This window comes from Somniosus microcephalus, chromosome 9 (genome assembly GCF_052327205.1).
Source record: "Somniosus microcephalus isolate GS21.2 chromosome 9, FLI_Smic_1.0, whole genome shotgun sequence".
NCBI classification, from domain to species: domain Eukaryota; kingdom Metazoa; phylum Chordata; class Chondrichthyes; order Squaliformes; family Somniosidae; genus Somniosus; species Somniosus microcephalus.
In genome coordinates, this window is record NC_140995.1 from 207,282,509 (window position 1) to 207,297,687 (window position 15,179).

A 15,179-nucleotide genomic window follows, 5' to 3' on the forward strand; every position below is an offset into this window, starting at 1 on the left:
CATCTAGTTCCCTCGTCTAGATCATTAATATATATTGTGAATAGCTGGGGTCCTAGCACCGATCCCTGCGGTACCCCACTAGTCACTGCCTGCCACTCGGAAAAAGAGCCGTTTATTCCAACTCTTTGCTTCCTGTCTGCCAACCAGTTCTCTATCCAAGTCAGTACCTTACCCCCAATCCCATGTGCTTTAACTTTACACGCTAATCTCTTATCCAGCGGACTGTGGCGTCATGGCACAGAACGTCCTCTGGGCGGGGGACTTCAATGTCCATCACCAAGTGTGGCTCGGTAGTGGCTCGTGTTTATTCTCTCACTGCCGTGAGCCAGTCTGGCTGCTATGTCCTTCAGGACTCAGGCAGCTCGGTCAATCATGGTACTATTGAGTCACTGAGGACACCCCTTCATCGTGTCCTGTGCCCCTACCACCGTGCTAAATGGGATAGATTAAGAACACATCTAGCAGCTCAAAACTGGGCATCCATGAGGCGCTGGGCACATCAGCAGCAACAGAATTTTATTCCACCATAATCTGTAACCCCATGGCCCGGCATATCCCTCATTCTACCATTACCATCAAACCAGCCCTGGTTCAATAAGGAGTGTTGAAGAGCATGCCAGGAGCTGCACCAAGTGTATCTGAAAACACAGGACTATATGCATACTAAATAGCGAAAGCAGCATTTTATAGACAGAGCTAAGCGATCCGCACCCAATGGATCAGATCAAAGCTCTGCAGTCCTGACACATCCAGTCGTGAATGGTGATGGACAATTAACAACTAACGGGAGGAGGAGGCTCCTTGAACATCCCCATCCTCAACAATGGCAGAGCACAGTACGTGAGTGCAAAAGACAAGGCTGAAGCCTTCGCAACCATCTTTAGCCACGAGTGCCAAGTGGATGATGCATTACAGCTCCTGAGGTCCCACCATCACAGAAGCCAGTCTTCAACCAATTCGCTTCACTGACATGATATCAAGAACGGTAGAGCGCACTGGATACAGCAAAGGCTCTGGGACCCGACAACATCCCCGATACAGAGCTGAAGACCTCTGCTCCAGAAATAGCTGCAACTCTAGCCCAGCTGTTCCAGTAATGGCTTCTGCCCGACAAAGTGGTAAATTGCCCAGGTATGTCCAGTCCACATAAAGCTGGACTAATCCAACAGCCAGTTACCACCCCATTAACCACCTCTCCATCATCAGCAAAGTGATGGAAGCTGTCATCGACAATGCTATCAAGCGGCACTAACTCACAAATAACCTCCTCACCGATGCCCAGTTTGGTTTCCGCCAGGACCTCTTGGCTCCTGACCTCATTACAACCTTGGTCCAAACATGGACAAAAGAGCTGAATTCCAGAGGTGAGGTGAGAGTGACTGTCCTCGACATCAAGGCAGCAGTTGTCCAAGTGTGGCACCAAGGAGCCCTAATAAAACTGAAATCAATGGGGATCAGGGGAAAACTCTCCACTGGATGGTGTCATATCTAGCACAAAGGAAGTTGGTTGTGGTTATTGGAGGCCAATCATCTCAGACCCAGGTCATCGCTGCAGCAGTTACTCAGGACAGTGTCCTAGGCCCAACATCTTAGCTGCTTTGTTAATGACCTTCAGAAGTGGGGATGTTCGCTACTGATTGCACAGTGTCAAGTTATATACGCAATTCATCAGATAATGAGGCAGTCTGTGTCCAGCACGACCTGGACAACATTCAGGTTGGGGATGATAAGTGGCAAGTAACATTTGTGCCACACAAGTGCCAGACAATGACCATCTCCAACAAGAGAGAGTCTAACCACCACCCCATGACAATCAATGGCATTACCATTGTTGAATTCCCCACCATCAACATCCTGGGGGTCACCATTGACCAGGAACTTAACTAGATCAGCCAAATAAATATTGTGGCTACAAGAGCTAGTCAGACACTGGGTAGTCTGCGTAAGTGACTCACCACCTCCTGACTCCCCAAAGCCTTTTCACTCCCTACAAGGCACAAGTCAGGAGTGCGATGGAATATTCTCCACTTGCCTGGACAGTTGCAGCTCCATCAATACTCACGAAGCTCGACAGAATCCAGGGGAAAGCAGGCCGCTTAATCAGCCACCCATCCACCATCTTAAACATTTACTCCCTCCTCATCCATAGAAACATAGAAGATAGCAGCAGGAGTAGGCCATTCGGCCCCTCGAGTCTGCTCCGCCATTTAATGAGATCATGGCTGATCATCCAAATTCAGTACCCTGGCCCTGCTTTCTCCCCATATCCCTTGATCCCTTTAGCCTTAAGAAATATATCTAACTCCTTCTTGAATATATTTAATGAATTGGCCTCAACTGCCTTCTGTGGTAGTGAATTCCACAGGTCCACCACTCTCTGGGTGAAGAAATTCCTCCTCATCTCAGTCCTAAATGGCTTACCCCTTATCTTTAGACTGTAACCCCTGGTTCTGGACTCCCCCGCTATCGGGAACATCCTTCCTGCATCTAGTCTGTCTAGCCCTGTTAGAATTTTATAAGTTTCAATGAGATCCCCTCTCATTCTTCTAAACTCCAGCCCAATCGACATCATTCCTGCCATCCCAGGTATCAACCTGGTGAATCTTCGCTGCACTCCCTCCATGGCAAGAACATCCTTCCTCAGATAAGGCGAACAAAATTGCACACAATACTCAAGGTGTGGTCTCACCAAGGCCCTGTACAACTGCAGCAAGATATCCTTGCTCCTGTACTCAAATCCTTTTGCTATGAAGGACAACGTACCATTTGCCTTCTTAAGTGCCTGCTGCACCTGCATGCTTAACTTTAGCAACTGGTGCACAAGGACACCCAGGTCTCGGTGCACTTCCCCTTCTCCCAATCAATTGCTGTTCAGATAATAATCTGTCCCACCTGTTTTTGCCACCAAAGTGGATAGCCTCGCATTTATCCACATTATATTGCATCTGCCATGCATCTGCCCAATCAGCCAACCTGTCAAATCATACTGGATTTTCTCGGCATCCTCCTCACAGCACACACGCCCACCCAGCTTTGTGTCGTCTGCAAACTTGGAGGTATTACATCTAGTTCCCTCGTCTAGATCATTAATATATATTGTGAATAGCTGGGGTCCTAGCACCGATCCCTGCGGTACCCCACTAGTCACTGCCTGCCACTCGGAAAAAGAGCCGTTTATTCCAACTCTTTGCTTCCTGTCTGCCAACCAGTTCTCTATCCAAGTCAGTACCTTACCCCCAATCCCATGTGCTTTAACTTTACACGCTAATCTCTTATCCAGCGGACTGTGGCGTCATGGCACAGAACGTCCTCTGGGCGGGGGACTTCAATGTCCATCACCAAGTGTGGCTCGGTAGTGGCTCGTGTTTATTCTCTCACTGCCGTGAGCCAGTCTGGCTGCTGTGTCCTTCAGGACTCAGGCAGCTCGGTCAATCATGGTACTATTGAGTCACTGAGGACACCCCTTCATCGTGTCCTGTGCCCCTACCACCGTGCTAAATGGGATAGATTAAGAACACATCTAGCAGCTCAAAACTGGGCATCCATGAGGCGCTGGGCACATCAGCAGCAACAGAATTTTATTCCACCATAATCTGTAACCCCATGGCCCGGCATATCCCTCATTCTACCATTACCATCAAACCAGCCCTGGTTCAATAAGGAGTGTTGAAGAGCATGCCAGGAGCTGCACCAAGTGTATCTGAAAACACAGGACTATATGCATACTAAATAGCGAAAGCAGCATTTTATAGACAGAGCTAAGCGATCCGCACCCAATGGATCAGATCAAAGCTCTGCAGTCCTGACACATCCAGTCGTGAATGGTGATGGACAATTAACAACTAACGGGAGGAGGAGGCTCCTTGAACATCCCCATCCTCAACAATGGCAGAGCACAGTACGTGAGTGCAAAAGACAAGGCTGAAGCCTTCGCAACCATCTTTAGCCACGAGTGCCAAGTGGATGATGCATTACAGCTCCTGAGGTCCCACCATCACAGAAGCCAGTCTTCAACCAATTCGCTTCACTGACATGATATCAAGAACGGTAGAGCGCACTGGATACAGCAAAGGCTCTGGGACCCGACAACATCCCCGATACAGAGCTGAAGACCTCTGCTCCAGAAATAGCTGCAACTCTAGCCCAGCTGTTCCAGTAATGGCTTCTGCCCGACAAAGTGGTAAATTGCCCAGGTATGTCCAGTCCACATAGAGCTGGACTAATCCAACAGCCAGTTACCACCCCATTAACCACCTCTCCATCATCAGCAAAGTGATGGAAGCTGTCATCGACAATGCTATCAAGCGGCACTAACTCACAAATAACCTCCTCACCGATGCCCAGTTTGGTTTCCGCCAGGACCTCTTGGCTCCTGACCTCATTACAACCTTGGTCCAAACATGGACAAAAGAGCTGAATTCCAGAGGTGAGGTGAGAGTGACTGTCCTCGACATCAAGGCAGCAGTTGTCCAAGTGTGGCACCAAGGAGCCCTAATAAAACTGAAATCAATGGGGATCAGGGGAAAACTCTCCACTGGATGGTGTCATATCTAGCACAAAGGAAGTTGGTTGTGGTTATTGGAGGCCAATCATCTCAGACCCAGGTCATCGCTGCAGCAGTTACTCAGGACAGTGTCCTAGGCCCAACATCTTAGCTGCTTTGTTAATGACCTTCAGAAGTGGGGATGTTCGCTACTGATTGCACAGTGTCAAGTTATATACGCAATTCATCAGATAATGAGGCAGTCTGTGTCCAGCACGACCTGGACAACATTCAGGTTGGGGATGATAAGTGGCAAGTAACATTTGTGCCACACAAGTGCCAGACAATGACCATCTCCAACAAGAGAGAGTCTAACCACCACCCCATGACAATCAATGGCATTACCATTGTTGAATTCCCCACCATCAACATCCTGGGGGTCACCATTGACCAGGAACTTAACTAGATCAGCCAAATAAATATTGTGGCTACAAGAGCTAGTCAGACACTGGGTAGTCTGCGTAAGTGACTCACCACCTCCTGACTCCCCAAAGCCTTTTCACTCCCTACAAGGCACAAGTCAGGAGTGCGATGGAATATTCTCCACTTGCCTGGACAGTTGCAGCTCCATCAATACTCACGAAGCTCGACAGAATCCAGGGGAAAGCAGGCCGCTTAATCAGCCACCCATCCACCATCTTAAACATTTACTCCCTCCTCATCCATAGAAACATAGAAGATAGCAGCAGGAGTAGGCCATTCGGCCCCTCGAGTCTGCTCCGCCATTTAATGAGATCATGGCTGATCATCCAAATTCAGTACCCTGGCCCTGCTTTCTCCCCATATCCCTTGATCCCTTTAGCCTTAAGAAATATATCTAACTCCTTCTTGAATATATTTAATGAATTGGCCTCAACTGCCTTCTGTGGTAGTGAATTCCACAGGTCCACCACTCTCTGGGTGAAGAAATTCCTCCTCATCTCAGTCCTAAATGGCTTACCCCTTATCTTTAGACTGTAACCCCTGGTTCTGGACTCCCCCGCTATCGGGAACATCCTTCCTGCATCTAGTCTGTCTAGCCCTGTTAGAATTTTATAAGTTTCAATGAGATCCCCTCTCATTCTTCTAAACTCCAGCCCAATCGACATCATTCCTGCCATCCCAGGTATCAACCTGGTGAATCTTCGCTGCACTCCCTCCATGGCAAGAACATCCTTCCTCAGATAAGGCGAACAAAATTGCACACAATACTCAAGGTGTGGTCTCACCAAGGCCCTGTACAACTGCAGCAAGATATCCTTGCTCCTGTACTCAAATCCTTTTGCTATGAAGGACAACGTAGCATTTGCCTTCTTAAGTGCCTGCTGCACCTGCATGCTTACCTTTAGCAACTGGTGCACAAGGACACCCAGGTCTCGTTGCACTTCCCCTTCTCCCAATCAATTGCTGTTCAGATAATAATCTGTCCCACCTGTTTTTGCCACCAAAGTGGATAGCCTCGCATTTATCCACATTATATTGCATCTGCCATGCATCTGCCCAATCAGCCAACCTGTCAAATCATACTGGATTTTCTCGGCATCCTCCTCACAGCACACACGCCCACCCAGCTTTGTGTCGTCTGCAAACTTGGAGGTATTACATCTAGTTCCCTCGTCTAGATCATTAATATATATTGTGAATAGCTGGGGTCCTAGCACCGATCCCTGCGGTACCCCACTAGTCACTGCCTGCCACTCGGAAAAAGAGCCGTTTATTCCAACTCTTTGCTTCCTGTCTGCCAACCAGTTCTCTATCCAAGTCAGTACCTTACCCCCAATCCCATGTGCTTTAACTTTACACGCTAATCTCTTATCCAGCGGACTGTGGCGTCATGGCACAGAATGTCCTCTGGGCGGGGGACTTCAATGTCCATCACCAAGTGTGGCTCGGTAGTGGCTCGTGTTTATTCTCTCACTGCCGTGAGCCAGTCTGGCTGCTGTGTCCTTCAGGACTCAGGCAGCTCGGTCAATCATGGTACTATTGAGTCACTGAGGACACCCCTTCATCGTGTCCTGTGCCCCTACCACCGTGCTAAATGGGATAGATTAAGAACACATCTAGCAGCTCAAAACTGGGCATCCATGAGGCGCTGGGCACATCAGCAGCAACAGAATTTTATTCCACCATAATCTGTAACCCCATGGCCCGGCATATCCCTCATTCTACCATTACCATCAAACCAGCCCTGGTTCAATAAGGAGTGTTGAAGAGCATGCCAGGAGCTGCACCAAGTGTATCTGAAAACACAGGACTATATGCATACTAAATAGCGAAAGCAGCATTTTATAGACAGAGCTAAGCGATCCGCACCCAATGGATCAGATCAAAGCTCTGCAGTCCTGACACATCCAGTCGTGAATGGTGATGGACAATTAACAACTAACGGGAGGAGGAGGCTCCTTGAACATCCCCATCCTCAACAATGGCAGAGCACAGTACGTGAGTGCAAAAGACAAGGCTGAAGCCTTCGCAACCATCTTTAGCCACGAGTGCCAAGTGGATGATGCATTACAGCTCCTGAGGTCCCACCATCACAGAAGCCAGTCTTCAACCAATTCGCTTCACTGACATGATATCAAGAACGGTAGAGCGCACTGGATACAGCAAAGGCTCTGGGACCCGACAACATCCCCGATACAGAGCTGAAGACCTCTGCTCCAGAAATAGCTGCAACTCTAGCCCAGCTGTTCCAGTAATGGCTTCTGCCCGACAAAGTGGTAAATTGCCCAGGTATGTCCAGTCCACATAAAGCTGGACTAATCCAACAGCCAGTTACCACCCCATTAACCACCTCTCCATCATCAGCAAAGTGATGGAAGCTGTCATCGACAATGCTATCAAGCGGCACTAACTCACAAATAACCTCCTCACCGATGCCCAGTTTGGTTTCCGCCAGGACCTCTTGGCTCCTGACCTCATTACAACCTTGGTCCAAACATGGACAAAAGAGCTGAATTCCAGAGGTGAGGTGAGAGTGACTGTCCTCGACATCAAGGCAGCAGTTGTCCAAGTGTGGCACCAAGGAGCCCTAATAAAACTGAAATCAATGGGGATCAGGGGAAAACTCTCCACTGGATGGTGTCATATCTAGCACAAAGGAAGTTGGTTGTGGTTATTGGAGGCCAATCATCTCAGACCCAGGTCATCGCTGCAGCAGTTACTCAGGACAGTGTCCTAGGCCCAACATCTTAGCTGCTTTGTTAATGACCTTCAGAAGTGGGGATGTTCGCTACTGATTGCACAGTGTCAAGTTATATACGCAATTCATCAGATAATGAGGCAGTCTGTGTCCAGCACGACCTGGACAACATTCAGGTTGGGGATGATAAGTGGCAAGTAACATTTGTGCCACACAAGTGCCAGACAATGACCATCTCCAACAAGAGAGAGTCTAACCACCACCCCATGACAATCAATGGCATTACCATTGTTGAATTCCCCACCATCAACATCCTGGGGGTCACCATTGACCAGGAACTTAACTAGATCAGCCAAATAAATATTGTGGCTACAAGAGCTAGTCAGACACTGGGTAGTCTGCGTAAGTGACTCACCACCTCCTGACTCCCCAAAGCCTTTTCACTCCCTACAAGGCACAAGTCAGGAGTGCGATGGAATATTCTCCACTTGCCTGGACAGTTGCAGCTCCATCAATACTCACGAAGCTCGACAGAATCCAGGGGAAAGCAGGCCGCTTAATCAGCCACCCATCCACCATCTTAAACATTTACTCCCTCCTCATCCATAGAAACATAGAAGATAGCAGCAGGAGTAGGCCATTCGGCCCCTCGAGTCTGCTCCGCCATTTAATGAGATCATGGCTGATCATCCAAATTCAGTACCCTGGCCCTGCTTTCTCCCCATATCCCTTGATCCCTTTAGCCTTAAGAAATATATCTAACTCCTTCTTGAATATATTTAATGAATTGGCCTCAACTGCCTTCTGTGGTAGTGAATTCCACAGGTCCACCACTCTCTGGGTGAAGAAATTCCTCCTCATCTCAGTCCTAAATGGCTTACCCCTTATCTTTAGACTGTAACCCCTGGTTCTGGACTCCCCCGCTATCGGGAACATCCTTCCTGCATCTAGTCTGTCTAGCCCTGTTAGAATTTTATAAGTTTCAATGAGATCCCCTCTCATTCTTCTAAACTCCAGCCCAATCGACATCATTCCTGCCATCCCAGGTATCAACCTGGTGAATCTTCGCTGCACTCCCTCCATGGCAAGAACATCCTTCCTCAGATAAGGCGAACAAAATTGCACACAATACTCAAGGTGTGGTCTCACCAAGGCCCTGTACAACTGCAGCAAGATATCCTTGCTCCTGTACTCAAATCCTTTTGCTATGAAGGACAACGTACCATTTGCCTTCTTAAGTGCCTGCTGCACCTGCATGCTTAACTTTAGCAACTGGTGCACAAGGACACCCAGGTCTCGGTGCACTTCCCCTTCTCCCAATCAATTGCTGTTCAGATAATAATCTGTCCCACCTGTTTTTGCCACCAAAGTGGATAGCCTCGCATTTATCCACATTATATTGCATCTGCCATGCATCTGCCCAATCAGCCAACCTGTCAAATCATACTGGATTTTCTCGGCATCCTCCTCACAGCACACACGCCCACCCAGCTTTGTGTCGTCTGCAAACTTGGAGGTATTACATCTAGTTCCCTCGTCTAGATCATTAATATATATTGTGAATAGCTGGGGTCCTAGCACCGATCCCTGCGGTACCCCACTAGTCACTGCCTGCCACTCGGAAAAAGAGCCGTTTATTCCAACTCTTTGCTTCCTGTCTGCCAACCAGTTCTCTATCCAAGTCAGTACCTTACCCCCAATCCCATGTGCTTTAACTTTACACGCTAATCTCTTATCCAGCGGACTGTGGCGTCATGGCACAGAACGTCCTCTGGGCGGGGGACTTCAATGTCCATCACCAAGTGTGGCTCGGTAGTGGCTCGTGTTTATTCTCTCACTGCCGTGAGCCAGTCTGGCTGCTGTGTCCTTCAGGACTCAGGCAGCTCGGTCAATCATGGTACTATTGAGTCACTGAGGACACCCCTTCATCGTGTCCTGTGCCCCTACCACCGTGCTAAATGGGATAGATTAAGAACACATCTAGCAGCTCAAAACTGGGCATCCATGAGGCGCTGGGCACATCAGCAGCAACAGAATTTTATTCCACCATAATCTGTAACCCCATGGCCCGGCATATCCCTCATTCTACCATTACCATCAAACCAGCCCTGGTTCAATAAGGAGTGTTGAAGAGCATGCCAGGAGCTGCACCAAGTGTATCTGAAAACACAGGACTATATGCATACTAAATAGCGAAAGCAGCATTTTATAGACAGAGCTAAGCGATCCGCACCCAATGGATCAGATCAAAGCTCTGCAGTCCTGACACATCCAGTCGTGAATGGTGATGGACAATTAACAACTAACGGGAGGAGGAGGCTCCTTGAACATCCCCATCCTCAACAATGGCAGAGCACAGTACGTGAGTGCAAAAGACAAGGCTGAAGCCTTCGCAACCATCTTTAGCCACGAGTGCCAAGTGGATGATGCATTACAGCTCCTGAGGTCCCACCATCACAGAAGCCAGTCTTCAACCAATTCGCTTCACTGACATGATATCAAGAACGGTAGAGCGCACTGGATACAGCAAAGGCTCTGGGACCCGACAACATCCCCGATACAGAGCTGAAGACCTCTGCTCCAGAAATAGCTGCAACTCTAGCCCAGCTGTTCCAGTAATGGCTTCTGCCCGACAAAGTGGTAAATTGCCCAGGTATGTCCAGTCCACATAGAGCTGGACTAATCCAACAGCCAGTTACCACCCCATTAACCACCTCTCCATCATCAGCAAAGTGATGGAAGCTGTCATCGACAATGCTATCAAGCGGCACTAACTCACAAATAACCTCCTCACCGATGCCCAGTTTGGTTTCCGCCAGGACCTCTTGGCTCCTGACCTCATTACAACCTTGGTCCAAACATGGACAAAAGAGCTGAATTCCAGAGGTGAGGTGAGAGTGACTGTCCTCGACATCAAGGCAGCAGTTGTCCAAGTGTGGCACCAAGGAGCCCTAATAAAACTGAAATCAATGGGGATCAGGGGAAAACTCTCCACTGGATGGTGTCATATCTAGCACAAAGGAAGTTGGTTGTGGTTATTGGAGGCCAATCATCTCAGACCCAGGTCATCGCTGCAGCAGTTACTCAGGACAGTGTCCTAGGCCCAACATCTTAGCTGCTTTGTTAATGACCTTCAGAAGTGGGGATGTTCGCTACTGATTGCACAGTGTCAAGTTATATACGCAATTCATCAGATAATGAGGCAGTCTGTGTCCAGCACGACCTGGACAACATTCAGGTTGGGGATGATAAGTGGCAAGTAACATTTGTGCCACACAAGTGCCAGACAATGACCATCTCCAACAAGAGAGAGTCTAACCACCACCCCATGACAATCAATAGCATTACCATTGTTGAATTCCCCACCATCAACATCCTGGGGGTCACCATTGACCAGGAACTTAACTAGATCAGCCAAATAAATATTGTGGCTACAAGAGCTAGTCAGACACTGGGTAGTCTGCGTAAGTGACTCACCACCTCCTGACTCCCCAAAGCCTTTTCACTCCCTACAAGGCACAAGTCAGGAGTGCGATGGAATATTCTCCACTTGCCTGGACAGTTGCAGCTCCATCAATACTCACGAAGCTCGACAGAATCCAGGGGAAAGCAGGCCGCTTAATCAGCCACCCATCCACCATCTTAAACATTTACTCCCTCCTCATCCATAGAAACATAGAAGATAGCAGCAGGAGTAGGCCATTCGGCCCCTCGAGTCTGCTCCGCCATTTAATGAGATCATGGCTGATCATCCAAATTCAGCACCCTGGCCCTGCTTTCTCCCCATATCCCTTGATCCCTTTAGCCTTAAGAAATATATCTAACTCCTTCTTGAATATATTTAATGAATTGGCCTCAACTGCCTTCTGTGGTAGTGAATTCCACAGGTCCACCACTCTCTGGGTGAAGAAATTCCTCCTCATCTCAGTCCTAAATGGCTTACCCCTTATCTTTAGACTGTAACCCCTGGTTCTGGACTCCCCCGCTATCGGGAACATCCTTCCTGCATCTAGTCTGTCTAGCCCTGTTAGAATTTTATGAGTTTCAATGAGATCCCCTCTCATTCTTCTAAACTCCAGCCCAATCGACATCATTCCTGCCATCCCAGGTATCAACCTGGTGAATCTTCGCTGCACTCCCTCCATGGCAAGAACATCCTTCCTCAGATAAGGCGAACAAAATTGCACACAATACTCAAGGTGTGGTCTCACCAAGGCCCTGTACAACTGCAGCAAGATATCCTTGCTCCTGTACTCAAATCCTTTTGCTATGAAGGACAACGTAGCATTTGCCTTCTTAAGTGCCTGCTGCACCTGCATGCTTACCTTTAGCAACTGGTGCACAAGGACACCCAGGTCTCGTTGCACTTCCCCTTCTCCCAATCAATTGCTGTTCAGATAATAATCTGTCCCACCTGTTTTTGCCACCAAAGTGGATAGCCTCGCATTTATCCACATTATATTGCATCTGCCATGCATCTGCCCAATCAGCCAACCTGTCAAATCATACTGGATTTTCTCGGCATCCTCCTCACAGCACACACGCCCACCCAGCTTTGTGTCGTCTGCAAACTTGGAGGTATTACATCTAGTTCCCTCGTCTAGATCATTAATATATATTGTGAATAGCTGGGGTCCTAGCACCGATCCCTGCGGTACCCCACTAGTCACTGCCTGCCACTCGGAAAAAGAGCCGTTTATTCCAACTCTTTGCTTCCTGTCTGCCAACCAGTTCTCTATCCAAGTCAGTACCTTACCCCCAATCCCATGTGCTTTAACTTTACACGCTAATCTCTTATCCAGCGGACTGTGGCGTCATGGCACAGAATGTCCTCTGGGCGGGGGACTTCAATGTCCATCACCAAGTGTGGCTCGGTAGTGGCTCGTGTTTATTCTCTCACTGCCGTGAGCCAGTCTGGCTGCTGTGTCCTTCAGGACTCAGGCAGCTCGGTCAATCATGGTACTATTGAGTCACTGAGGACACCCCTTCATCGTGTCCTGTGCCCCTACCACCGTGCTAAATGGGATAGATTAAGAACACATCTAGCAGCTCAAAACTGGGCATCCATGAGGCGCTGGGCACATCAGCAGCAACAGAATTTTATTCCACCATAATCTGTAACCCCATGGCCCGGCATATCCCTCATTCTACCATTACCATCAAACCAGCCCTGGTTCAATAAGGAGTGTTGAAGAGCATGCCAGGAGCTGCACCAAGTGTATCTGAAAACACAGGACTATATGCATACTAAATAGCGAAAGCAGCATTTTATAGACAGAGCTAAGCGATCCGCACCCAATGGATCAGATCAAAGCTCTGCAGTCCTGACACATCCAGTCGTGAATGGTGATGGACAATTAACAACTAACGGGAGGAGGAGGCTCCTTGAACATCCCCATCCTCAACAATGGCAGAGCACAGTACGTGAGTGCAAAAGACAAGGCTGAAGCCTTCGCAACCATCTTTAGCCACGAGTGCCAAGTGGATGATGCATTACAGCTCCTGAGGTCCCACCATCACAGAAGCCAGTCTTCAACCAATTCGCTTCACTGACATGATATCAAGAACGGTAGAGCGCACTGGATACAGCAAAGGCTCTGGGACCCGACAACATCCCCGATACAGAGCTGAAGACCTCTGCTCCAGAAATAGCTGCAACTCTAGCCCAGCTGTTCCAGTAATGGCTTCTGCCCGACAAAGTGGTAAATTGCCCAGGTATGTCCAGTCCACATAAAGCTGGACTAATCCAACAGCCAGTTACCACCCCATTAACCACCTCTCCATCATCAGCAAAGTGATGGAAGCTGTCATCGACAATGCTATCAAGCGGCACTAACTCACAAATAACCTCCTCACCGATGCCCAGTTTGGTTTCCGCCAGGACCTCTTGGCTCCTGACCTCATTACAACCTTGGTCCAAACATGGACAAAAGAGCTGAATTCCAGAGGTGAGGTGAGAGTGACTGTCCTCGACATCAAGGCAGCAGTTGTCCAAGTGTGGCACCAAGGAGCCCTAATAAAACTGAAATCAATGGGGATCAGGGGAAAACTCTCCACTGGATGGTGTCATATCTAGCACAAAGGAAGTTGGTTGTGGTTATTGGAGGCCAATCATCTCAGACCCAGGTCATCGCTGCAGCAGTTACTCAGGACAGTGTCCTAGGCCCAACATCTTAGCTGCTTTGTTAATGACCTTCAGAAGTGGGGATGTTCGCTACTGATTGCACAGTGTCAAGTTATATACGCAATTCATCAGATAATGAGGCAGTCTGTGTCCAGCACGACCTGGACAACATTCAGGTTGGGGATGATAAGTGGCAAGTAACATTTGTGCCACACAAGTGCCAGACAATGACCATCTCCAACAAGAGAGAGTCTAACCACCACCCCATGACAATCAATGGCATTACCATTGTTGAATTCCCCACCATCAACATCCTGGGGGTCACCATTGACCAGGAACTTAACTAGATCAGCCAAATAAATATTGTGGCTACAAGAGCTAGTCAGACACTGGGTAGTCTGCGTAAGTGACTCACCACCTCCTGACTCCCCAAAGCCTTTTCACTCCCTACAAGGCACAAGTCAGGAGTGCGATGGAATATTCTCCACTTGCCTGGACAGTTGCAGCTCCATCAATACTCACGAAGCTCGACAGAATCCAGGGGAAAGCAGGCCGCTTAATCAGCCACCCATCCACCATCTTAAACATTTACTCCCTCCTCATCCATAGAAACATAGAAGATAGCAGCAGGAGTAGGCCATTCGGCCCCTCGAGTCTGCTCCGCCATTTAATGAGATCATGGCTGATCATCCAAATTCAGCACCCTGGCCCTGCTTTCTCCCCATATCCCTTGATCCCTTTAGCCTTAAGAAATATATCTAACTCCTTCTTGAATATATTTAATGAATTGGCCTCAACTGCCTTCTGTGGTAGTGAATTCCACAGGTCCACCACTCTCTGGGTGAAGAAATTCCTCCTCATCTCAGTCCTAAATGGCTTACCCCTTATCTTTAGACTGTAACCCCTGGTTCTGGACTCCCCCGCTATCGGGAACATCCTTCCTGCATCTAGTCTGTCTAGCCCTGTTAGAATTTTATAAGTTTCAATGAGATCCCCTCTCATTCTTCTAAACTCCAGCCCAATCGACATCATTCCTGCCATCCCAGGTATCAACCTGGTGAATCTTCGCTGCACTCCCTCCATGGCAAGAACATCCTTCCTCAGATAAGGCGAACAAAATTGCACACAATACTCAAGGTGTGGTCTCACCAAGGCCCTGTACAACTGCAGCAAGATATCCTTGCTCCTGTACTCAAATCCTTTTGCTATGAAGGACAACGTAGCATTTGCCTTCTTAAGTGCCTGCTGCACCTGCATGCTTACCTTTAGCAACTGGTGCACAAGGACACCCAGGTCTCGTTGCACTTCCCCTTCTCCCAATCAATTGCTGTTCAGATAATAATCTGTCCCACCTGTTTTTGCCACCAAAGTGGATAGCCTCGCATTTATCC